General features: G+C 42.8%; 1 long non-coding RNA gene across 1 annotated transcript in view; it reads left to right on the top strand.

Moving 5' to 3' along the window:
• Positions 1–24,144, top strand: part of LOC147206455 (uncharacterized) — a 74,061-nt gene extending 49,917 nt beyond the window's left edge. Inside the window, exons 4-8 of the long non-coding RNA XR_015100691.1 lie at positions 2,493–2,597; positions 3,742–3,831; positions 9,389–9,525; positions 9,812–9,872; positions 23,840–24,144. This is a non-coding gene — a long non-coding RNA (uncharacterized LOC147206455). The remainder of the gene's footprint in view (positions 1–2,492; positions 2,598–3,741; positions 3,832–9,388; positions 9,526–9,811; positions 9,873–23,839) is intronic.
• Positions 24,145–25,996: the final 1,852 nt, after the last annotated feature.

Consider the following 25,996-nt stretch of genomic DNA (forward strand, 5'->3'; position numbering starts at 1 on the left):
CCATTGTTTTACACATGATCCACTTTACAATGTTTAAACGCATTTCTGAAGTTAACCGCACAGATATTTATTGTGATAAGTGGCGCGGCACATGGCGTGTTTGCAGTCAAGAGTGGCGATTTGTCGAGTGATGTCAGAGAGCCGTCCCACTTGGCGACGAGCTTGAATTGTGTTTGATTTCATAAATAATTGCAGTCATCGGGGACCCGCATTGTTTTAGGCTTAACCGTGTTGTTTACCCACGCCACATATGTCAGAGGGAGAGACGCCGTTGTGGATACACATCGAGCCGGGAGGAATCTTACCCAGGGCCTGTGCACGCTTGGCACGCGTATTAAAGACTTTGCCGCGGCATGTGTGTGTTTGTGAATTGGGAGCGACTTGAAAGGAAGGGAGGAAAACAACATGCGAGCGTGTAGCCTACTGGAGGTAGGTATTAAGGCGAAGCTATGAGCAAACACATCCGTAGTTAATGAGGCCCGGCATCTGGAGCGATGATTGGGATTCATCAGCCCTTACGCTCCATCGCCGTGACGACCGGCAAAGAGACAAGATGCCGTTTTCCCGGTGTTAACAAATTAAGCGACACACGCACGTACGATGGAAAACGGAGAGTTTGATTGATTGCTCCCCCGTCGCCGTCCCGTCAGCCGAGGATACATGAAAAGATGGAGAACGTTGGCGCCCCCGGTACCGATTCCGCGTTGCACTCGCAAATGTCGAAATTCTAAGAAAGAAAGTGATAAAAGCGAAAACTTTTCCCACCTTGGTGACCCCAGGAGTTTTGCGAAAGCATTTCGGAAGAGGTGCTTGTTTGTACATTGAGCCTTGTGAAGGAATCTCTAGTGCGGACCGTTGTGTACAAACGTTGCATTGATGTGTGTGTGTGTGTGTGTGTGTGCATGTGTGTGTGTGTGTGTGTGTGTGTGCGCGTGTGTGTGTGTGTGCGCGTGTGTGTGTGTGTGTGTACCGAGGCTGTGTGTGGGGGAGGGTGGGTGGGCAGAAAAGCTTCCTAAGATGAAAGCGAGCGGAGGTGGAGGTGTGGGTGCAGGTGCTTAAGTCTGCATGTGCACTCTGGTGGGACCGCTATGTCCCTATTATGGTTGAATGCAGCAAGCTCAATAGTCTCTGAAAAAAAAAAGAAAGGGGGGGGGGTGAAAGAACAGCGGCGCAGTTAAAGCGGCATGGTGCCAATTAGCACGGAACGGGCGGACATATGCCTCTGAAAAATCCTGATGAAAGTGCATATTGATGTCATAAATTAGCCGAGCACAATAGATTGTTGGGGTGTTTGTGTGTAAATGTTTAATTAACCCGCTCGACGACATCGCCGCTGCGCTTTGCAACCGAGGAATCAATCTACTTAGCGGCCCGTTTAACAATGCAAGGCCTGCCTTGTATGACATGTTCATTGGGGACAGGCGAGCAGTTGTTAATGTCTTGAAATTAACAAAGCCATTAACCCGATGTGATCATTGGTCGGCTCCGGTCGTATGTGCAGGTTGTCCAAGGACAATAACACCGCGTAAAGCCTTGGTCTAATTCTCTTTATGGCTGCAGGTGAATTATCTGCACCTTGATGGCCACAGACAACTTTAAATCAGGTTGCCGCTGATTGAGTGAGCGTTCAAACTAGCTGTGCTTCATCAGGAATGAATCCTCTAATAGGACCGTGATTAAATCCAAAGTAATTGTGTCACAGCGTGAAATGAAGCAGTTTATTGTTCTTCCTCAGCTCTTCTTCACTAATTGCCTTAGCCACGAAGGGTACGGAATGTTCTCAATCGCTTTTTGTTGGTTATTTGACATTTTTTAGGTGTAATTTGCTGTATCGGCGACAAGCTGACCAGAGGGAGTTTAAGAACCATTTTGAACTGCGCTGCGCATGCTTTGTTCAACACAGCTCTCATGCACTATTGATGCTTTTCCACTGGCAATGCCAGGTGCTATCAGGGCTACGTAGTTTACAAATCCGCAAAAACGTTGAACTATTGAATTCGACAAATCAATCACGTCTTTCTGGCATTCCGTCTTCCCATCCGCCAATTTACAAAAACAACTTTGACTTGCTCTTCTGCTGTTGTCATCATTCTGTTGGGCAGCACGAGGGAGGGCGACACAGTTCTCATACTGTACATCTGCATGGGTTAGCCTTGCTAGCTTCTGCAATTCCGATCGACATAACTCCAGAGATTCATAAGAGCGGTACTTTGGGACTATCGGCGATGAAGTGGGAAAGTCGTGCAAATGTTTTGCCAAGTAATGCACAGACAATAATTGGGTGGTAATGCAACTTTATTCATCATAGAAGTTGCGAGATGCAACACACCAATATGGCGACACTCGTGTCGCTTTATGAAACTGACATCAGTATACATTTCGACTGAATCGATGCCACCAGTGTTTGGAAATATTTAACCAAAAATGAGACTCAAAGCATGTTTATCCTGAAATACAAAACACACACACACAAAGATTTTTTTTTTTAATAGACTGCCTCCGATTTCCCGTCCTACAACGCGCTGCACCGGGGAACACAAACCGAGGAGACTGGCCTGTTTTGTTGGAGTCTCCCGCTAACTAGAAATAGCATCATGGTGAGTTGCGTTTAAAATCATTTCGTTACATTTCTGTACCTGTCGGTCGGAATGTCGTCACCTGAAACCGGTCCATACTACGCTGAAAAAAAAATCGATGATGTCATCGAGGTTCATGACACGATAGCTGACAAAAACATCTTATGTCATTAAACTCCTCGTACGCATCAAGTCAAAAGCAGTTCCAAGCGTGCCAAAGTGGAATTGTTTCTTATTGGTCAAGCAGTTATCCCCCGTGTGATTGAAAAATTTGTGGATACGCTGCTACAAAATACAGAAATAAACACACATGCTAGCGTTAGCTTACCCTTTTGCTGCACCTTAGCTTAGTATTAAAAATATCTCTCGCTGTCCTCGGACTCCTCTTGAATTAAATGTCATTTGGACCATGGACAATAATCATTTGCTGAGGAGTAAATACGTGAGAACCTTGTATTGTTTGCTAGCGTATTTACACATAGCATATTTAGTAGCGACATCATGAAGAAGCATAGTACATTTTTTTCTATTGTGACAAAGTATTTGTGTTGTCAGCTTGTTAAATTTACAGTTATCCAAACCTCAGAAATTCAGCCTCTCAACAGAAAATATTCTCATATTTCTGTGATCCTTCATGACAGCAAATTTATTAGTTTTGTGTTGAAAAACATTTGTACTTTGGGAAACAATAACCAATACTTTCCCCCATTTTCTGACATGTTAGGAACCTAAAACCTAACTGAATCTTAATTAGTGCAGGTTTGTGCATTTTTTTTGAAAATAGGGATGAGAATATTAAAAATGTTTTTAAAAAAAATAATCGATGAATTGACAAAATAATGGACAGATGACTCGAGATTATTCAAATATTCATTAGTTGCTGGCCTACTAAAATGGTTATTCCAAAACCTGCTTTTATGAAACTATGGCAGATTGGGTCACGGGCCAGTATAGTGTGGACCCTGATAAACGTGTGGTGGTTTTAACATGATTTCTCAATGCATAACACATGCATTCCTAATAACATATTTCAGATGGATGTATGAGGTAGATACCCAAGTGTGCAACTTTACTGAATGCGCTCGAGTTCAAATATGTGTTCAATTTTTCGCCATTGTATGTGAACATTTGACTGATTTGGATTCTCTGCACTGACACATAATAGTGAACAGCGGGTACACACCCATCCACAGATCACAGAGGGAGGGAGCCGTGATGACCCCATCCCAGAGGACCCTGCTGTTTTGCCTGCAAGGTAAAAACTGTGATGCTGATTTTTTTTTTCATTTAATCACCGTGCTCCGCAGTTCACAGTGTTGCACGAGGAGGTGATAGCAATTATAACGCCCGGCGTGCGGCCTGCTGCACTCCTGCCGGTGCGCTGGTGTATTCCCCGGGGCGCTGCAGGGAGACGGGTGGCGGGGGCGCCATGAAAGGGAAACAAAATCCCCCCGTGGACATACAGAGCTTATCACTGTGCACTTGAGCCAATGGTACGCGCCATACGTCACGCCTCCGTGTGGGAGCTAAACACTTGGAAAGGAGGCGCGCAGTGTTTTTGTGTGGGGGGGGGGGGGGGGGGGGGAGTTTCCGGCAAATATCTGCAGTGGACTTCCCAAGTTTACCTTTGTGAATCTGATGACACAGCTTTGTACCCAGTGGTTTAAAATGCACTTGAATGTCTCACAGTCCAGATTTCAAGTAGCAGCGCCTGTATTGTTTTTACTGAGTGGAGAGGATACAGCATTATAATACAATATTGATATTTCCATAAATAAGTACCAAGTCTCCCGCAAACTGCATTCGTCAGACTTCTCCACAGTGCGACAAACTAGCTCCACAACTTTTCATATCGTATCAATCCTACAAGGAATATTGTTGTTTATTGGCAAACATCCTGACACATCATCATACACAATGAGGCTCCCATGAATAATTAATGTCCTCTCACACAAAATATTCACTCGCGCTCCAATAGTGTTTACTCCCCTGCAGTCATCCACACTGAGGATAACCTCTGCCGTTCTAAGGAGCTCGGCGCCCGCCGCACAATGCAGCAAAGTTACAAGAGGCACAGTAACGACATAAAAGCTGCAAGAAATAGATCAGTAAATACACCGCAGCACTGTTTAAAGAGTGCCTCAATAACACAGGGCTTGTGTTTTGCGAGAGAACAACGGGAAAATATCGCAGTTGTTGGAGAAAATCTGCGGCGACACCTGCACACAGGTGACGATAAAGCTTTCAGACCAGTCGGCTCTCAGCCACTGCTAGTTAGTCCAAAAATGTCATAAAAATGTAATCCACCCAAACATATGAATTGAAAACTGTGTTGTACAAGGTAAAACCTGAATAAACAAAGCCAATGTATGTATGGGATAACCACATACAAAAAAGAAAAAAAATATATAGATATAATGCAGGGGAACCTCTTAAACACAACTCATCTTTATTTGTAGAGCACTTTAAAAACAACCACAGCTTCAGAGTAAAGTGCCGTGCGTCAAGTTAAAATCAGACTCATAACAACAAAGACTGTTCATAAATTAAGAACGTAACTTAAAGGATGAACATAATCGCACCTAATGTGCTGCTTGCGCTTCAACGCCACATCCGGTTCACAAGTGAATGGATTTCGCCATGACGGGACCCTTACGTGAATGAATTATTCCGTTTGATTCCATCAACACAATATTCATCAGACTGCCATGTTTTGACTCGTGCTGGCACATACAGTGTATTTGAGCAAAAAAAACATTTTTGGGGTTAGTACCCCTAAACCTTGCTCGAGGGCATGTTTGACAGCTGTTTCAACTGTTTTGTGCGACTTTCGAGGCATATTTTCTCTGACTATTTTCACTGAATTGGTAATGTACCACTTCAGGGTTGTAGCTTATTTTGAAATGGCAAGGCAAAGGCAAATTCATTTATGTAGCACGTGAGGCAACTCAATGTGCGTCACACAACTAAAAGCAAAAATAAACGTTGGCTGAACATGCATGCTACAGAAAATGCTCTGTCAAGTTAGCACGTAAGATGTGATGTGTTTTTCATTGATGTCACTGAATTTAGAAGGATTTTATCCAGAAAGCCATTCCCAAAAATGTTTTAGGAAAATTTGCATAAGATTGGGATTTTCCAATTTTTGTGCACGTTTTTTTTATTTTGTATGCAGTTGTGGGCGTGTCCTGGAGATATGAGCACAATACCAGAAAATACTCAGTTTGTAAATACAATGTGGCATTTCAATCTAAATAACTTTACGAGATAAAATAGCTAAATATTGACCATTTGACAAGGATAAAAAAACAAGATGCTTGGTTTCTTAAACGGTTAAGTAATTGTGCACAAATGATCTCATCATCATAATTGCCGTCTTTTCCCAGTCTTGAGTCCACACGCGTTAAGGAGGCCCTGCCTTTGTTTGGTGTGTTTATTTAGGCTCTGCACCAGCCGCTAACACATATTTGCGCTAGGTTTGATTCACTGGCGTCAAAGATTTACGGTCGTCCTTTCGGATTCCGAATGCGACCTATATTTATTTTCCTTGCGCATTAATTACATTCTCACCACATGGCTGTTATTGTCGCTCGGTTTTCGCCTAAAACCAACGCACTTCCAAGTGAATGTCGGAGTGAGCGTGAACCCGGTTGGGTCGCGTAGACAGCGCACGGCTGAATATCAAGCTTCTGACTGATTGACTTATGGAAGCTGATGCAGCCCTGGGGAGACGTCTTTGTGGGGGGGGGGGGGGGGGGGCCGACACTCCCCTCGTAACCATCTCGGAAGTCAACGCTATCGCACTGTCAAACTCCAAACTTGCTTCCCGCGTGTCTTTCATTCCCCATCATCCACCCCCATCCCTCCTTCCTCGTCTCTGCATTCCAAATGATTCCCACAGCCTACAGCTACGAGCGCAGACTTTTAGCGCGCGTCCGCCGTCGACGGGAAGCGCGGGGGATGGGGGGGGGCGCATCCTGGGCCACGCTCACCAGGGAAAGTGACAGCCTGGATAATTGGCACTAATCAAGTGACGGGCTCGTATTGAGAGAATGTCACTTTGGGCGCGGAGAATGGAACGCCGTTGACCCATAGAGGTAGCGCCCAAGGCCCTCAACTCTCCTACAATGTATTCTGTCAATCCAGCAAGTGGGACTGTCATCATCCAGCAGCGCAGTCGATCTTTGGTCAATATGCAAGGAAGAAGAAGAAGAAAGTCGAAGGGAAAGAAAAAAGAAACGGGGTGGGTGGGGGGGTGGGGGGCGAGGTGCTGGCGGAGGGAGACGTTTGCCATTCCGCATGAAAACGAGGATGTTATGGAGAGCGCGCTACATTATTCTTTTTTAACATTTCTCTCACAGCCATGGCTTTGAATTACAGAGGCCTTTTTTTTTTTTTTTTTTTGTCGACAGCAAGTCGGAGATGAATCAAAAATTCATCTGAAGAAGTTGTGCGCGGGGCGAGCAGAATGTACCTCTGGTGGAACCAACATTTGCAAAAGTTCTATCTCCTTAAGCAATTATTAGCGGTGATAGTTTGACATGTGCAAGAGTTGTCAACAACTCACTTTAAACAAAGTACAAAGCAGAAATAAACAGTGCCCTGGGCAAAATTAACTTAGGGGACGAGCCACCTCATGAATTATAAATGACCATATTGCAGTGAGCGGTTCCTACCGTGAGGCCTCATTCACTGGGAGAGACGAACCTATTTTCAACACATTTGAAAGTCAAGTGACAGCCAGCGCCAAAGAATGCAGTGCAGGGAAAAGATCAGTCTGTTATTTAGTAAACGACTTGTGTAATTTCTAAATTGTGCCAAACTAACCGTGGAGCGCCCTCGGGGCTTTTGAGTCATCTGCTCGACACGTTTGCCTCCTAACTGCCATTCACGTGCAAATTAATTCCCCTCGCAGAACGCGTTTTAATCCATCTCATTAGCAAAGTGGCCTATAGATAAAAGCCCGCGTTTTATCTTTTTAATCCGCGCCTCCCTCATGCTGCCTGGAAATAATTGAAATGATGTCAACGCCAATCGCCAAGCCAGTGAGCCGCAGCCGTTTTGACAAATTGTTCGCCGACTTTAATTTGTCCTCTTTGAGCTTTCGCCGGAGTTCCGACACGCCCCGTTCGCGTAAGAAGCTTTGGATCTCTCGAGAAGTTTGAACTCATCCGCCGGTTTGGGTTTTTCCTTGTTACATACCTTCGGAGTATTTCCTTTGTCGCAATTCTCAAGATGGAGACACGGCACATCTCCTGACCCGAGATGACAAAGAAAAGGGAGCGGAAAAGCTCCCTCGATGCGGCGACACCAAGAGCCTGTCTGGTCAACATTGATAAAAAAAAAAAAAAAGAAGATGGCGGCGTGTCCTGACGAGGGACTTTGCGTCTTTGTGCGCCCTCTGGGCTCCATCTCGACGAGATGCCGAGATGTCTAGATTGGCAGCTCTCTGGATGATCGAATCGCCGGAGAACGCCGGCGAAGGCGAATCGTTCACATTCCCTGAAGAACAACAGACTCTTGCGTACCGAAGGCTTGACTGCGGAGGAAATAGTCAATTAAACAGAGCGCTCGGGCGGAATTTAACTAGCTGCGAGATTCAAAATGAAAAAGCTAATGCCACTATGTGTGTATCAGGACATTTATTTAGGGATGGGCATTTTGAAAACGGCTCAGTTTGTCAAATGAGGAGGAAATGCGACCACAGAGCGGCAACCATTTATTTTTTTTTTAATTTAAAGGCTGCATACTAGGAAAAACTACTCTAGCTTCCTGTATCATGTGCGCTATTTGCTTCCAATTCATCTTCGCACCGTGTTAAACCGCACAAACATGCGTGATTGATTTTAAAAGCTTCATGACTAAAACGAAATGTTTTGCAGATTCAGCAATGTCGATAAAACACCAACACTCTGGTTCTTTTTCCTGGTCACTTGCTGTCAGGTGGAATTGGTGGGGCCCAATCATGAAGCCCCCCCCCCCCCCCCAAATCAATCTCTAAAAACGCCTCGTTATTCTCACGGGTTTGTTTCCTCACTCACTTGAAGCAGGAGGCTCTCACTGTTGATGGAGGAACAATTCCAACATACCCCCTTCCTTGCTTTTTGTTTTTATTTTCTTACAATTTGGGACTTTACGCGCAGCCGGAGTGGTTGTTCGTCATCTTCAAACGACCAGTTAACGCAGCCAGCCCTTGTGCATCACACACACACACACACACACACACACACACACACACACACACACACACACACACACACACACACACACACACACACACAGTAGGAAGACAACGCTGTGATCCAGCTCTGCAAACACGGTGATTGGCAGGTGGATGGCACAAAGTGCGATTCGAGCGCAGCTTCACACGTTAATTGTAGTTGCAGTGAGAGGATGTTAACCAATATATGTTCAATGCTCCCTTTTTAGACGCACATCTGACGAGTCTCTCTTCAAGCGCGGCGGTGTTGCGTGAGCCGCGCCGCTGCAGTTTTTGGGGGAGACTCGAAGTGCCTTTTTTTTTTTTTTTTTGGGCGCGTCACTGCTGAACAACATTCCCCCAAGCTGTTTATTGGCAGCAAAGTCAACTAAAATAACTTGAGTTTGTTTTAAATTGAAAGTCTTGCTAAATGAAAATAAACAGCACTACAGCGACGCGACGCACAATAGTCTTTCCCCTCCAAATATATTTACTTTTTCACCTTTTACACATCAAAAGCTCACGTTGTATTATTTGATTTGGCTGTTCTGAGAAGGTCCAGACTTCTCGAAGCCCCCTGGACATACACCATGGCGGCTTTGTTGTTTTGCAGGGCGTGATTAGGGTGGCCTTCGTTTGCAAGTCGATGCTGATGTGAAGAACACGGGATTTGGTGTCGAACTTTGCAGATGAAAGTAGCGCGGCTGGGATAAAAGAGCAACGCACATCGTGCTGCATCGCATTAGCAAGGTAGAGTGACTTGCACCGACTCATAATTGTCCCAACATGCCTTGGAGATACGCAGACGTGTGCACGGGACACCCCAAAAAAAATCCTCCGTCCCTTGTTTTTGCATAATACAGCTTTGCATGAGGTAGGGCGTCGTGGGGGGAGGGGGGGGGGGGGGGTCGGCAGATGCCAGTGATCTCCCGGACTGTCTTCAAGTCATTTTGTTTATCATTCAAATGAAAACCTTGTTCCATTATCCATGAGGGAGAAGGGAGTAATGTGTTAATGTCCTTCTCTAATCTGACAGCCCGCTGCCCCGTGTCACAGATGATGAGAGACAAAAGAGGAGCAGAGGGAGGCAAAAACAGGTAATTACCTTCATACCTACACTTACGCTCCCCTCAGCATTCATAGTTGTGTGTAATTAGGCCGGCCAGGTCACAGTCCCGTGAGGGCGAGCCTGATTGAAGTGTGAAGTGTCAAAGAGACACAAGCGGGCGGGAGAGCGGGAGGTGCAAGGTGGCTGCTTTTGTGCCCGCGTTGGTGTATATGCTTCCATAACCTCCACACGCACACACACACACACACACACACAACAGGGACCCTTGCCTTTACGGCGCTCTGTGTGATTGATTATTTAATGGAAGACTCCCCAGCCTGAATGTGAGCGCTAGCTGGCAAATAAAGTCAAACAACAAGGGAGAGCACGAGTCTGAGGGAGGGAAAGATCTCCAGATGCTTTTGAAGCCAGTCGGAGTAGCCAAAGGCGAGTAACTCCTCACTCTTTCATATCCCGCTTTTTAATATTTCTTCCCCGTTCTAATGATGTGCTTCCTATCCTTGAGTAAAGTTCTTCTTCATCGCTTTTTTTTTTTCCAGATATATATTTTTTCCTCTCTTTGAAATAAATTGTCAGTATATATTTAGTCTCATAGTTTAGAGGCTTAGAGGCCAGCACGGAAATTTGTCCTGTTATGAAAAAGCACATTAATGACTTGCTGGCTATATCCAACATGTTATGAAAGTCTACATCAGGGATGGGCAACTTGTGGCCTGTGGGCCACGTGCGGGTGAACATGGAGTGGCCCTCGATCAATTTTTCACCCTAAAAATGTTTTACTCTAGTGAGCAGTTTGACATTGTAACAATGACAAGTGCAAATATCGCTCATCAGCAACTCCAACCCCCAAACTGTGGTTGTGCATCAGTAGAAGAGAGAGCGTGTACCCAAACAACAACAAACAGAACCGTTGACATTTCGTTTGAAGTGCATGAGGAGTTAGGATATGTGCGTGTCCTCAAAAAACATGGATATAGTCAACGCTTAACAGTTTGACAAACGTGCATGACGGCTTGGCAAAGCGGCTGTTGTGACGGATGGCAGACTCGCCATGAAGAGGGAACGCATCCGTGACAAACTTACTACCAAGCACTCGGCTGTGTTCAAACAGATGAGAGAGCCAGCGTATTAATTTGAGCATTCTGAAAGACATCCAGGACAAACATTCAGTAGTATAATACTGATATCTTAGAGTCAGTTGTTTTTGTGAAAATGTGCACAAAATAAATTCTTGTGTGTGTTTAGCTGTTTTGTGCCATCTTCGAATCGCAATTTTTAATGCAGGAGAGAGCCCTTTGCACAGGAATAAAAAAAATTGTGTCCGTTTTTTTTTTTTTTGCTTTGCTTTAAAGCCTTTGCAGTTGAGGAGTGGATCTCTTATATATCTGTATTTGAGCATTAAAATATAATAAAATACTCTTCCATACATTGGATCAATCCCCCCAAAAAGTGTACGCAAATATTTTGTCCTGAATTAAAATGGCATTCTTGTCATTTTTTGTCACCATCATTGAAATTACCTTCCCCGAGCTACCGTATGGATACGTTCTGCTCTGTATAATCATAAAACATATTGAAATTATTATTCACTTAGCAGAGGAAGACGCATCGTTTGCATATGCAAGCGAAGGCATCTCATACCTGATGAGATGCGGGGGTCATTACATAGACGGGGAAACTTTGCACAAGCAAATTAATCAAATATGGACGATAGGGGAAAAACAGAAAACAAAGTAATCAAATCCAAATAAGCTGTCATTCCAACACCTGTACGTGTTGAAAGCCCAACAGTCAAAGTGGTCCTTGTGGTGGAAGCGAGTCTAACACGGTTCTGTAATGACCAGCAGCGTCTTATCACACTCCGTCGCCTCAATTACCAGGCCGAGGCTCGCACTCGCAAATGCAGCCCCTTAGGCCAAGACAATGTACCTGTGCCTCCTTTTGCTGCTCCACTGTAGCGCACACACTGCACTTGAAAGCGGTGCGCTGTGCCAAGTGTGACACGTGTCACATGTGACATTTTTGTCAGACCATAAGAAAGCCGCAAGAACAATCACCGACCTTGACGCCCCCCCCGCCCCCCCCCCCCCCCAAAAAAAGTGACAGTTACATTTACCACAAGACTTGCCAATAAATTGGGGATTTTTAAACAAATTCGCAAATGGGGGCTAGGGACATTCTGAAAAGAAAAAAAAACATTTTATTTAAAATCCGCGTAGGACGTGTTGTCTTCATATTTGCTTAGCTCATATGGCAGATTGTCTATGTGTTCCCATGGATATTGCCTCGTATTTATTAAATCTTGTGTGTTTTTTTGGCGCGGGCCAGAGCAGCCACAGCTCTGGGTCAAAAGCTGTTCTTCAGTCTGCTTGTGTGTACTGAGCTGAGGGCTTTTGGAACGTCTGTCTAATGGCACCAGTTCAAAGAGGGTTTCTTGAAAAAGCCGTCTCCCCCCGCCCCGGTCCTGAATTTATGGTAATGACGTGTCCTACTTAACCTTTACATCCTTGTAGTGAGGGTAAAAATTTGGAGGCCAAATGTACATTAGGAAATATTTGATCCTTTGTTGAATGTGTGCTTTGCTCGCTTACAAAGATAATGGTTATCTGATTGTTATGGTTGTTGATTATAGTGGCTCAAGGAGAAGTATATTCAGGTCAGCCTCCAGACCTAAACCCAGTGTGAAACCTCTTGAGGTAACGGAACCCTCAAGTTTCCCTATTGGTGGTCAAGAAGCTTGAACGATTTAAAACAGTGGGTCACCAACCCTTTTGAAACTGAAAGCTACTTATTGGTACTGCGGTTAATGCAAAGGGCTACCAGTTTGATGCACACTTCTGAACGAACTCATTGCTATTAAAGTCGCTGTAAATTGAATTCAGATATTGAGCGCCTTAGTTCCCATCAGTGGTTATGCAGTGCAATTGTGGTATGCCGTTAGCTAGGAAGCTATCACTACGCTCCGAAAATATATATTCCCTTTGGAAAGTGCACTGGCATGGCCACTTTAGAGCGCCTCGTTGCCGGCCGTGAGTGCGTGCACGTCGCGCACAGAAAGACAGAAGAGTGAAGTAGAGGAGAGGAACTTATTTTTTTAAATGTCCGACTTGACATCCAGCGTGTGGATCGGGGCTTGGAGCGCCACGTTGTTCGGGCGTGGGAAAGCACTACGACGATTTGGTTAAAGCGGCGATATTTTCATGGCTCGAAATAATGATGTGAATGTGTTGGCATAAGAGAGATGCGAGACGAAGTTGCATCAGTTTTTCCTGGTCGTAAAAGGAGTATTTTATTGTTTTAAATCATTTGCTCATTCTAATTATAAATGTATTTTGATTTAGGGTGTGTGAATGTAGCCTTGCTCATTTTGAAAATCGTCTAATTATGAACGTCAAATCGTGCTTACGTTTTCGTACGATCTCTTACTGAATTGTTCTGCTGCTTGTTCGTATCATTCCACGGCTATGTATAAACTTTCTCGTGAAGGCATTGAGAGGGAAATTTGTCTCGAACACCCCCCGCCCCCATCACCACCCCCACCCCCCTAAACCGCCAAACTCTCGTGTCTTAAGGCAGAAATAGCCATTGAAAAAGTGCTGCTTCAGTCTCGTCGTGTCTGTGGGCACAGCTTTGATCAGCCTCACCTCAAGACGTATCCTGGAGGGGAACGCGAGATACGCCGCTATGCTCCGTGGCTAATCACACTTCCTGTCTTTGTTTTTATGTGCTTTAGACAAACGTCAGATAGAGGCGCCGGGTGCAGATTTGCCCCAGAGAACACGGCGCATAAAGCCTCAGGTGGTGCTGCAGCGATTCTTTCATCATCAATGTTTCCGCTGTTTTTTTGACTTGTGGGTTTCAACCCTGTAGCCTCTACACAGAAATCGTACTTTTCAGACAAAAAAAAAAGGGATTATTAGAGTACAAAATATATGCACTATATGTGACCTGTCTGGGGTGCATATTTCGCTCAGGGAGATGACAGAAGGTTAAAGGTTTGACCCTGTAGCCCAGCCTTTGCGGCACCAACCCAATAGAATGCGACATTTTGAAGGAAGTTAAAAAAAGTGATTGAAAGTACAACGAACTCACCATTGAGCTGAATGTAGTTGTTGTAATTGGTGGTAACCCTGCGCTTGTTTATCTTCAATGATCAGGTCTCATTTTGGGGGTAATGCGAAACAAGAACATCTTCCGTGTCATGTCCAGTACATTCCATTGTATTGTTTTGCTCGCTTTCAGTGCATAACGATAGCATTCTGGAAATGTAAGTAAGGGTATTCAATATATATATATATATATATACTGTATATATATATTTTCAGTTTTGAAGTCTTGTAGCAATGAACATGTATTAGGATTGCTCCTAATATTTTCTCTTCAAGGGCAAGTCAAGTCCAAAATGCGCTTTGTAAGAGTGTCCTATGCACCCTTACTCGTTTAACCCTTTCACCTCCACCTATTACTTACATACATAGCGAACCACAAATAGATGGATAACTAGTTTTGACATCAGAAGTCAAGAATAATGGATTGTTCAAACGTGATTCTTATGATATATATGACAATTTGAAATGTGGTTTCAGACTTTAGCAAGCATTGTGGAAGTTGACATGCTTGAATTGCTTTCGCGGGCCACATAAAATGATGTGGCGGGCCAGATTTGGCCCGTGGGCCTTGAATTTGAGACCTGTGGGTTACAGGGTGCATGAAGGGGTTAAAAACGGCATTCTGGTGAATATTGCATTTGTGGTATTATAAATTAAGGAGAAAAATTGTTCTGTTTTTGGGCCATGCTATTGACTCAAACGGACCTCACATTACCGAAGGACTCAGGTAACAACCGTCATGGCACACCTGTTTTCTTGGTTTGGTCACGTGACGTTAATCAGAATCCCGTGTTTCGACAGGGAGGGGGCGCAGAGAGCACATTAGAGTCAAGAGGTTTTGACTTGGCCGCCCCTTTCAATTCGGCTTTTTTCTGTTTCATCATTTGGCTATTTTCTCCTTCCGCAGAAACCTCCCCAAAGAAATTCTTTTTTTAAAACAAATTTTTGCTAGCTTGTGCTCTGTATTATCTTTTTTATACATTTTGTGACCGAGATGAATGGTTTGGAACAGAGAGAACCGCGTGATTATCAAAAGAAAAAAAAAAACTTTCAGACTCAATACAACAAAGTTGTGGCGGGCAGCTGCCGTCACCAACATCGTCGATTCCCAAGCAGCGATTGCTGAACTGGGTGATTTCACATGTGCGGCGTTTTCCTTGAAGCCCAGTGAATGCTGCTTTTCCTGCCATCAGTGCTTCTTTTCACCCGTTTGCTTTTGTGTATTGCAACCATCTCTGCCAGCAGCCAAAATGAATGAAAAGAAACTCCCCAAATCCTTTTTTTTTTCTTCCTGTTTTTCAAGAAGAAGTGCTTCTATTTTTGCCCTCATTTGCATATCCATGGCCACCTGAGGGAGGTCAGGCTGCGCCGTCCAACTTCATCCCATTGACAAGGACAAAACGATGACAGCGACCCAAATGCCATCACCAGACATATGCCATCTTCTTTCTCCTCTTCCTTGGCAAAAGCACACACACACACACACGCACACATACATGCTCGCTCGCATGGCTTTTGTGCCACGGATCGCTCGAAAGAATCATCTCGACGGAAGCTTAGACGTCGCCACCTCTCTGATGGGTGCTCAGGGTTAATTAACACGGACCAAACAGACCGCAGGGAAAATCTCAAAAAGGTTAAGTGTCACATGGGAAACGTGTCGTTGGAAAAGAAGTAGAACCCCGACACGTCCGTCAAGCCCACGGCACCAGATAGGTGGTTTTTGTCTTGTTTGTTACCCGCATTGACATGTCAGGAAGAAAACAGAGATCACTGTGGCTGGGGAGTATATACCATTTATAAATGTCATCATCAGGTTGAGGAAAAATATTTGCCATCCAAATATTTTCTGATCCGCTTTATCCTAACAAGGGTCGCGGGGGTGCTGGAGCCTATCCCAGCTATCTTCGGGCAGTAGGCGGGGGACACCCTGAACCGGTTGCCAGCCAAACGCAGGGCACACAGAGATGAACAACCATCAACGCTCACACTCACACCTCGAGACAATTTCGAGTGTTCAATCAGCCCGCCATGCATGTTTTTTGAATGTGGGAGGAAACCAGAGTACCCGGAGAAAACCCTAAGCAGGCACGAGGAGAACATGCAAACTCCACACAGGGAGGCTGGAGCTGGAATCGAACTCGGCACCTTTGCACTGTGAGGTTGATGCGTTAACCACTGGACCATCGAGCGCCAAAAAATATTTTGCGCAAGAAATCTTTTTGACATTTGGAGAGTAAATATTGTCTGAGTACTTGACTGGTAAAAGTAACGCATTCGATTAGTCGTTACTGGAAGATGTGTATGTTTTGGAGGAACGTGTTACCAGCATTTTTGGTATTGACAACTGAATGTAAATCTCAGACTTCAAAATGTATCCTGTAAAATTCTTCTCAACATGCTACACATTTGTTAAAAAAAAATAATAATAATAATCAATCAGTCAGAAGGAGATGCAGACTTCACCATTCCAGTGCGTGATTGGCAAACCCGCATCCATCACTGCCTACTTGTTGAAATCGTCCCCTCTCGGCGTATCCCAGGAGGGGCCGGACCGGGAAATGATTTGCTGCGCGGCGTACTCGTGAACCTGCGTGATAATTAACACGGGCTCCTTTCCTCCTTGTTCCTCGCCGCTGACATTTGGTTCATGCTTGAGTGTCTGCCAGGCCGATTTCAATCTCTTGCATGAAGGCGCGGCCCTGAACGCGTGTGTGTGTGTGTGTGTATGTGTGTGTGTGTGTGTGTGTCTGTGTGTATGTGTGTGTGTGTGTGTCTCTGTGTGTGCGTGCGTGCGTGCGTGCGTGCGCGCGCGCGCACATGCGTGGGGTCCAGCGGGCAGTGTGAAAATGCGCCGAGGCTCGCCTTCAGTCGGCAGGATTAAGCAACATGACAACACGGATTAGAGAGCCACTCGGTCGATCGGGAATTTCCAGCGGGTTAGAGGTTGAGGGCCTTGTGATGAACACTCGCCCGCGTGTTAGTGCTCTTGCACGGCCGCATTATGTAAAGACCCAGTCAGCAAAGACATCTGGCCCGGATTCGGCATGAAGCTGGCACAGCTGGCCTTGAGTCGGCACTGGCATAATGCATGTGGGCCGAACACGGCCCAGGAGTGGCAAAGGAGGCACTGGCTTGACTCTGGCAAACCAGATGAGGGCCAGTTGTGGAGTGAAGTATTTGGGCCAGAAATCAATTTACAACTCCGGCCCGTATATGGCCAGCCAGTATTGAGCCACCCTTAAATGCAGTTTCAGATTTATTTTTTCAACACACAGCCTTGTTTTACAATTGCACACCGATGCGGAATTCCATTCATCTCACACACACACACACACACACACACACACACACACACACGCGCGCGCGCGTGCACGAGGTTCAATCAGGCCCACAGGATAATTTAAAAATGAAAAAAAAAGCATAGACACAGAATGAATATTTTTAATAAGGTGCAAATCATTGAGTATCCGCTAGGGGACACAGTTTTGACCAGAGAAGATGACAATAGCAGCCTCAGTCCGTCACTGAGACAGACCCATGTCAGCAGACGCTATCAATAGCACTCTTACATTTACACATTTAATAGCACTCTCCTTAGTTTGTAAGGTGTAGGCAGGGATTACATTTAGATTTTATATGCACGTGTAAATGGTTTAAAACGTCCTTTCTTTATAAATCTTGTTTAATCATACAGTGCATTACTATATTTTTCAATACCAATTACTTGTTAAAGTTTGTACAATCAATGGAATCAGTTGCAATGCATATACTGTATGTGAATGATAAAAGTAAATTGCACATTTGTTGAAAGAAATGTAAGGTGCTTCATGAAATGTTTTGTAAAAGATACGTTCATTAAATTTCAACATTTTCCAAATGTTCTTGTGCTTCTTTATACCAAAACAAAGGAAAGACATGTTGTTTTGGTTGTTTATAGCAAAGTACGGTATCATTTTAATGATCCGGCCCACTTGACATCTACCGAGGCCGTATGTGGCCCACCATGTGAAATGAGTTTGACACCAGTGATGTATAGTAAGGCGTTTTTAGCCGAAAAAAACGACCATGTATAGCAAGGTGTTTTTAGCCGAAAAAAACCCGACCATGTATATTAAGGCGTTTTTAGACGAAAAAAACTACAATGTATAGTAGGGTGTTTTTCGACCAAAAAAAGACCATGTATAAGTAAGGCGTTTTTAGCCGAAAAAAACGACCATGTATAATAAGGCGTTTTTAGCCGAAAAAAACGACCATGTATAGTAAGGTGTTTTTAGCCCCAAAAAAACGACCATGTATAGTAAGGCGTTTTTAGCCGGAAAAAAACGACCATGTATAGTAAGGCGTTTTTAGCCGAAAAAAACGACCATGTAGAGTAAGGTGTTTTTAGCCGAAAAAAACGACCATTTATACGAAGGCGTTTTTAGCCGATAATAAGCTGAAAAAAAGACCATGTATATTAAGGCGTTTTTAGCCGAAAAAAACGACCATGTATAGAAAGGCGTTTTAGCCGAAAAAAACGACCGTGCATCGTAAGGCGTTTTTTGCCGAAAAAAAAGACCATGTATAGTCAGCCGTTTTTAGCCCAAAAAAACGATCATGTATAGTAAGGCGTTTTTAGCCGAAAAAAACGACCATGTATAGAAAGGCGTTTTTAGCCGAAAAAAACGACCATGTGTAGCAAGGCGTTTTTAGCCCAAAAAACGACCACGTAAAGTAAGGCGTTTTTAGCCGAAAAAAACGACCATGTATAGTAAGGCGTTTTTAGCCCAAAAAAAATAACCATGTATAGTAAGGTGTTTTTAGCCGAAAAAAACGACCATTTATACGAAGGCGTTTTTAGCCGATAATAAGCCGAAAAAACGACCATGTATATTAAGGCGTTTTTAGCCGAAAAAAACGACCATGTATAGTAAGGCGTTTTTAGCCGAAAAAAACCCGACCATGTATATTAAGGCGTTTTTAGACGAAAAAAACTACAATGTATAGTAGGGTGTTTTTCAACCAAAAAAAGACCATGTATAAGTAAGGCGTTTTTAGCCGAAAAAAACGACCATAAGGCGTAAGGCGTTTTTAGCCGAAAAAAACGACCATGTATAGTAAGGTGTTTTTAGCCCCAAAAAAACGACCATGTATATATAGTAAGGCGTTTTTAGCCGAAAAAAACGACCATGTATAGTAAGGCGTTTTTAGCCGAAAAAAATGACCATGTATAGAAAGGCGTTTTTAGCCGAAAAAAACGACCATTTATACGAAGGCGTTTTTAGCCGATAATAAGCCGAAAAAACGACCATGTATATTAAGGCGTTTTAAGCCGAAAAAAACGACCATGTATAGTAAGGCATTTTTAGCCGAAAAAAACGACCGTGTATATTAAGGCGTTTTTAGCCGAAAAAAACGACCGTGTATATTAAGGCGTTTTTAGCCGAAAAAAACGACCGTGCATCGTAAGGCGTTTTTTGCCGAAAAAAAAAGACCATGTATAGTAAGGCGTTTTTTTGCCGAAAAAAAACGACCATGTATAGCAAGGCGTTTTTTGCCGAAAAAAAACGACCATGTATTGTAAGGCCTTTTTAGCCGAAAAAAACCACCATGTATAGTAAGGCGTTTTTAGCCGAAAAAAATAACCATGTATAGTAAGGCGTTTTTAGCTGAAAAAAGCGACCATGTATAGTAAGGCGTTTTTAGCCGAAAAAAACGACCATGTATAGAAAGGCGTTTTTAGCCGAAAAAAAACGACCATATATAGTTAGGCGTTTTAAGCCCAAAAAAACGACCACGTAAAGTAAGGCGTTTTTAGCCGAAAAAAACGACCATGTATAGTAAGGCGTTTTTAGCCGAAAAAAATAACCATGTATAGTAAGGCGTTTTTAGCCGAAAAAAGCGACCATGTATAGTAAGGCGTTTTTTGCCGAAAAAAACGACCATGTATAGTAAGGCGTTTTTAGCCGAAAAAAATAACCATGTATAGTAAGGCGTTTTTAGCCGAAAAAAGCGACCATGTATAGTAAGGCGTTTTTTGCCGAAAAAAACGACCATGTATAGTAAGGCGTTTTTAGCCGAAAAAAATAACCATGTATAGTAAGGCGTTTTTTGCCAAAAAAAGCGACCATGTATAGTAAGGCGTTTTTTGCCGAAAAAAACGACCATGTATAGTAAGGCACTTTTGGCCGAAAAAAACCCGACCATGTAAAGTAAGGCATTTTTGGCTGAAAAAAAACGACCATGTATACTAAGGCATTTTTGGCCAAAAAAAACGACCATGTATACTAAGGCATTTTTGGCCAAAAAAAATGACCATGTATAGTAAGGCGTTTTTAGCCCAAAAAATGATCATATATAGTAAGGCGTTTTTAGCCCCCAAAAAACGACCATGTATAGTAAGGCATTTTTTTCGCCCCAAAAAAACGACCATGGATAGTCAGGCATTTTTAGCCGAAAAAAAACAACCATGTATAGTAAGGCGTTTTTTGCCGAAAAAAACGACCATGTATAGTAAGGCGTTTTTTGCCCCAAAAAAACGACCATGTATAATAAGGCATTTTTGGCTGAAAAAAAACGACCATGTATAGTAAGGCATTTTGGGCCGAAAAAAACGACCATGTAAAGTAAGCCATTTTTGGCTGAAAAAAAACGACCATGTATAGTAAGGCGTTTTTAGCCCAAAAAAACGACCATGTATAATAAGGCCTTTTTAGGCCCAAAAAAACAACCATGTATAGTAAGGCATTTTTAGCCCCAAAAAAACGACCATGTATAGTAAGGCATTTTTAGCCCCAAAAAAAACGACCATGTATAGTAAGGTGTTTTTAGCCCAAAAAAACGACCATGTATATATAGTAAGGCATTTTTGGCCGAAAAAAAACGACCATGTATAGCATGGCATTTTTAGCCGAAAAAAAACGACCATGTATAGAAAGGCATTTTTAGCCCCAAAAAAACGACCATGTGTAGTAAGGAATTTTTTGCCGAAAAAAACGACCATGTATAGTAAGGCGTTTTTAGCCGAAAAAAACGACCATGTAGAGGAAGGCGTTTTTTACCATGTTCCTGCAAACCCTCCAAGTGTATGTCAATGATGCCTATCGTGCAGAGCAAATCACAGACACTGGTGGTGTAGTGGAATACACGCCGGCGTTTCGTCCAGGCAACTCCAGTTCAAACCCAGCTCAGTGACGTGTGAAAATCAACACCAAACAGTTATACATGGTCGTTTTTTTTCGGCAAAAAACGCCTTACTATACACGGTCGTTTTTTTCGGCTAAAACCGCCTTACTATAATACATGGTCGTTTTTTTCGGCTAAAAACTTCTTACACATGGTTGTTTTTTTCGGCAAAAAACGCCTTACTATATACGGTCGTTTTTTTCGGCTAAAAACTTCTTACACATGGTTGTTTTTTTCGGCAAAAAACGCCTTACTCTCCACGGTCGTTTTTTTGGCTAAAAACGCCTTACTATACACGGTCGTTTTTTTTGGCTAAAAACGCCTTACTATACATGGTCGTTTTTTTTCGGCTAAAAACGCCTTACTATACATGGTCGTTTTTTTCAGCAAAAAACGCCTTACTATACATGGTCGTTTTTTTGGGCAAAAAACGCCTTACTATACATGGTCGTTTTTTTCGGCAAAAAACGCCTTACTATACATGGTCGTTTTTTTCGGCTAAAAACGCCTTACAATACATGGTCGTTTTTTTTCGGCAAAAAACGCCTTATTATACATGGTTGTTTTTTTCGGCAAAAAACGCCTTACTATACAGGGTCGTTTTTTTCGGCTAAAAACGCCTTACTATACAGGGTCGTTTTTTTTCGGCTAAAAACGCCTTACTATACATGGTCGTTTTTTTCGGCAAAAAACGCCTTACTATACACGGTCGTTTTTTTCGGCTAAAAAGGCCTTACTATACATGGTCGTTTTTTTCGGCTAAAAACGCCTCACTATACATGGTCGTTTTTTTGGGGCTAAAAATGTCTTACTATACATGGTCGGTTTTTTTTCGTCCAAAAATGCCTGACTATACATGGACGTTTTTGACGCTAAAAATTCCTTACTATCCATGGTCGGGTTTTTTTCGGCTAAAAACGCCTCACTAAACATGGTCGTTTTTTTTTTCTTGTTAAAACGCCTCAGTATTCATGGTCGTTTTTTTCGGCTAAAAACACCTTACTATCCATGGTCGTTTTTTGCGTCGAAAAATGCCTTACTACACATGGTCGTTTTTTTCGTTGAAAAACGCCTTACTATACATGGTCGTTTTTTTCGGCTAAAAACGCCTTACAATACATGGTCGTTTTTTTTCGGCAAAAAACGCCTTATTATACATGGTTGTTTTTTTCGGCAAAAAACGCCTTACTATACAGGGTCGTTTTTTTCGGCTAAAAACGCCTTACTATACAGGGTCGTTTTTTTTCGGCTAAAAACGCCTTACTATACATGGTCGTTTTTTTCGGCAAAAAACGCCTTACTATACACGGTCGTTTTTTTCGGCTAAAAAGGCCTTACTATACATGGTCGTTTTTTTCGGCTAAAAACGCCTCACTATACATGGTCGTTTTTTTGGGGCTAAAAATGTCTTACTATACATGGTCGGTTTTTTTTCGTCCAAAAATGCCTGACTATACATGGACGTTTTTGACGCTAAAAATTCCTTACTATCCATGGTCGGGTTTTTTTCGGCTAAAAACGCCTCACTAAACATGGTCGTTTTTTTTTTCTTGTTAAAACGCCTCAGTATTCATGGTCGTTTTTTTCGGCTAAAAACACCTTACTATCCATGGTCGTTTTTTGCGTCGAAAAATGCCTTACTACACATGGTCGTTTTTTTCGTTGAAAAACGCCTTACTATATATACATGGTCGTTTTTTTCGGCTAAAAACGCCTTACTAAACATGGTCGTTTTTTTTCGGCTAAAAATTCCTTACTATACATATACATGGTCGTCTTTTTTCGGCCAAAAATGCCTTACTATACATGGTCGTTTTTTTCGGCTAAAAACGCCTTACTATATATACATGGTCGTTTTTTTCAGCCAAAAATGCCTTACTATACATGGTCGTTTTTTTCAGCCAAAAATGCCTTACTATACATGGTCGGGTTTTTTTCGGCCAAAATTGCCTTACTATATATACATGGTTGTTTTTTCGGCTAAAAACGCCTTACTATACATGGTCGTTTTTTTCGGCTAAAAACACCTTACTATACGTGGTCGTCTTTTTTTTTTCTTGTTAAAACGCCTTAGTATTCATGGTCGTTTTTTTGGCTCAAAACACATGGTTGATTTTTTGGGCTAAAAACGATTCGGCTAAAAACAGATTTTGATTCCGTTTGCTGCAATACAAACCGGATACTTCATACTTGACCATAAAGTTAATTTAAAACTTAGTACCTCAATTCAAAAACAAAATCTGGCGTTGAAAAAAACGTCATTTTGTATTTGTAAGACTGAATATGAAAATAACCAGAATTTAATTTTCAGTGAGGATCAAATACAGTTTCAAAGAAAAAAAAGTCTATCGTTTCAAATTCAGATTGTACAATTCAGATTCAGTTATTCAATATGATTCAGAATAAAATATACAAATCCATCCATTATCCGAGCCACAGACCTTCAATTCACGTAATTCAAATTCAGTATAAACTATTTAAAAGTTATTCACGTTTAGTTTTTGGTGGCAAATATTCCGCCCCACAGCGTCACACCTAGTTTAGTTTTGGTTGTAAAGTGTCCTAGAGTGTCTTGAAAGACGCTTATAAATGAAATGTATTATTATTATTATTATTATTATAAGAAATTTCAGGGGTTATTTTTACTGACCATTCATTGTTCATGACATGTACAAATGTTTGTTTTCTTAACACACTGTCCATTCCTGTTTTCTTACAGTTCTTACAGCCGCTGTGAGACCTAACAGCCTAACATCTTGTGCCTCAGACCAGGAAATTAATGTCACAATCAAAAGATGGCTACATCTGGCTCCTGATCGGGGTGGTGACAGGAAGGAGAGCATGAGAAGAAAAGAGGACATGGAGAGCGCAACAATTTGATGGACAGAAAAATACCGTTCAAGAGTAAGCTGCATCCTAATTTGGACTTTGTGTTCACTGTTAAATAAAGAAAAGTGCATTTTTCCAGTGTATGTGGAATTGAGGTTCACAAATTATGACAATAAACATATTTTTATAACAGTCGTTTTTGAGACTTTTTTTTTAATGTGGGTCAAATATGGCTCATGAAAGATGTGGCTTAGTTGAGGTTGAATTCAGGCTGATATCAGGAACCTGTTCTGGCTCAACGTCGGGCCGGAGAAGGGCCAGATATGGTTTTACAATGCGGCTCAGATCTGGGCCGAATGCGGCCCACATCATGGATGCCAGACGTGGGCCACTGCAGGACCGTCATTCATTGAGGTATGTGGGCCGAGTGTACTGCCGTGTCTGCCCCAGAGCTGGGCCAGACCAATTTTGATGACTGGGGAGTCGCGTCGATAAAATAAATCCTCCTCCCGCCCTCCTGAACACATATTTTGATGCTTCCTAAATTCATGACAACACTTTCTCTACATTTGCTCTCCTGTGACACCTGCGTGTAGATTTACGAGACGCCGCCGGCGCTAAAACACGCCGGAATGGCCGCCTCATCCATTTGTGCCTTATTTGATATTATTACATTACGTATGCAGCCGCGAGTTTGGATAATGGATGAACGGGAAAGCAAAGCCGTTTAATTACCTCACGTCTTTCTGTCTTACCGAGTGGCGCAGCACATATCTCATTAGCCAGGATGTAAATAAATGGGAACATGCCACACTGATGAAGAGGGTGTACCCCCCACCCCCTCCGCCTTGTAGTTCTTTGCAGCTTAGCATCACCACTGCGACACTCCCGCGCGCATCCAGCCTGCTGAAGCCAGGGCCGCACCATTACAAGCATTTCATCGAGAATTAGCATCAGCGCTTCTGGCTGAGGTCCACCAAACCTGGACACAATGAATTGCGTGCACACACACAAACACACACATACACTCGCACACACTCGCTATTTATATAACATTGTGCAACCTGCCTGGACTAGCTTCATTTAGCTAAACTATTTCGTAACCGATGATTTTTGCACAAGCAGCTCCATGCCAGAAATTCCTGCACAACGTCACGTAATCAGGTCATAAAACTGGCGGCTCCGAAGCCTTTAATCCTCCTACTGTGGCTCTCTGTCAATTGAATTCTAGGAATTGAAAAATTTATGTGAGTTTGTGCGTTTTTCAAATGCGATTCTGAACTTGAAGATGATGGTGCTCTTGTAATGTTAAAAGGAAATCCAGCAAAAGAAAAAAAAGGAAAGTTTAATGCTTCATGAACTAATTAATATTGAACATAGCTAACGTAGCCTCACAGACACCAACCAACAATCTTGTCTGAAAATGAAGGTGGTGTTAACAGCCTCGATGTGGCGATGGATGCGGTATGTCGCCACTTGAGTGAAATGGAAAAAAAAAATGGAGTAATTCAGGTCCTGTAATGTCCTGGCATGTGGGCAAGGAGAGCCACAGTTGCCAATGCACGGTCAGACATTTAATGAACAGAACAGAAACAGAAACAGCCAAACACACAAATGCGAAATGAAAACACTCACAAGGAGCTGCTGTAGGCTACAACTCACACGCAGACTATCAAACGCGGTCCTGATGTCAAGCACTAGGCCATGCCTCTTCAAGGCACAGATCAAACAAATATTACTGGGGAAAACAGTTTGGTTTACATTGTTCCTTTTTTTTAATTGTTTTATCAAACATAAAATAATTATTTCTTGGCGATGAATTGATTGGTCATGAAACAGAATAAACTTATAAGTCAAGGCACCTCGAAGTCCCACTTTCTTATTTAGGCACACCGATAAAGCACGTCCGGCTCGGCAACAAACATCCAAGTTAGGCTCAATCGATTTTTTTTTTAGGTCGGTTCCGATGTTTTCTCACAATAATATTCCGATAATCGATTAAGCAGACGATTATTTAGAAAAAATTATATCTATAATAATTTTTGGT

The sequence above is a fragment of the Hippocampus guttulatus genome, chromosome 4, assembly GCF_054856545.1.
Source record: "Hippocampus guttulatus isolate MCC_2025c chromosome 4, RoL_Hgut_1.0, whole genome shotgun sequence".
Classification (NCBI taxonomy): Eukaryota; Metazoa; Chordata; class Actinopteri; order Syngnathiformes; family Syngnathidae; genus Hippocampus; species Hippocampus guttulatus.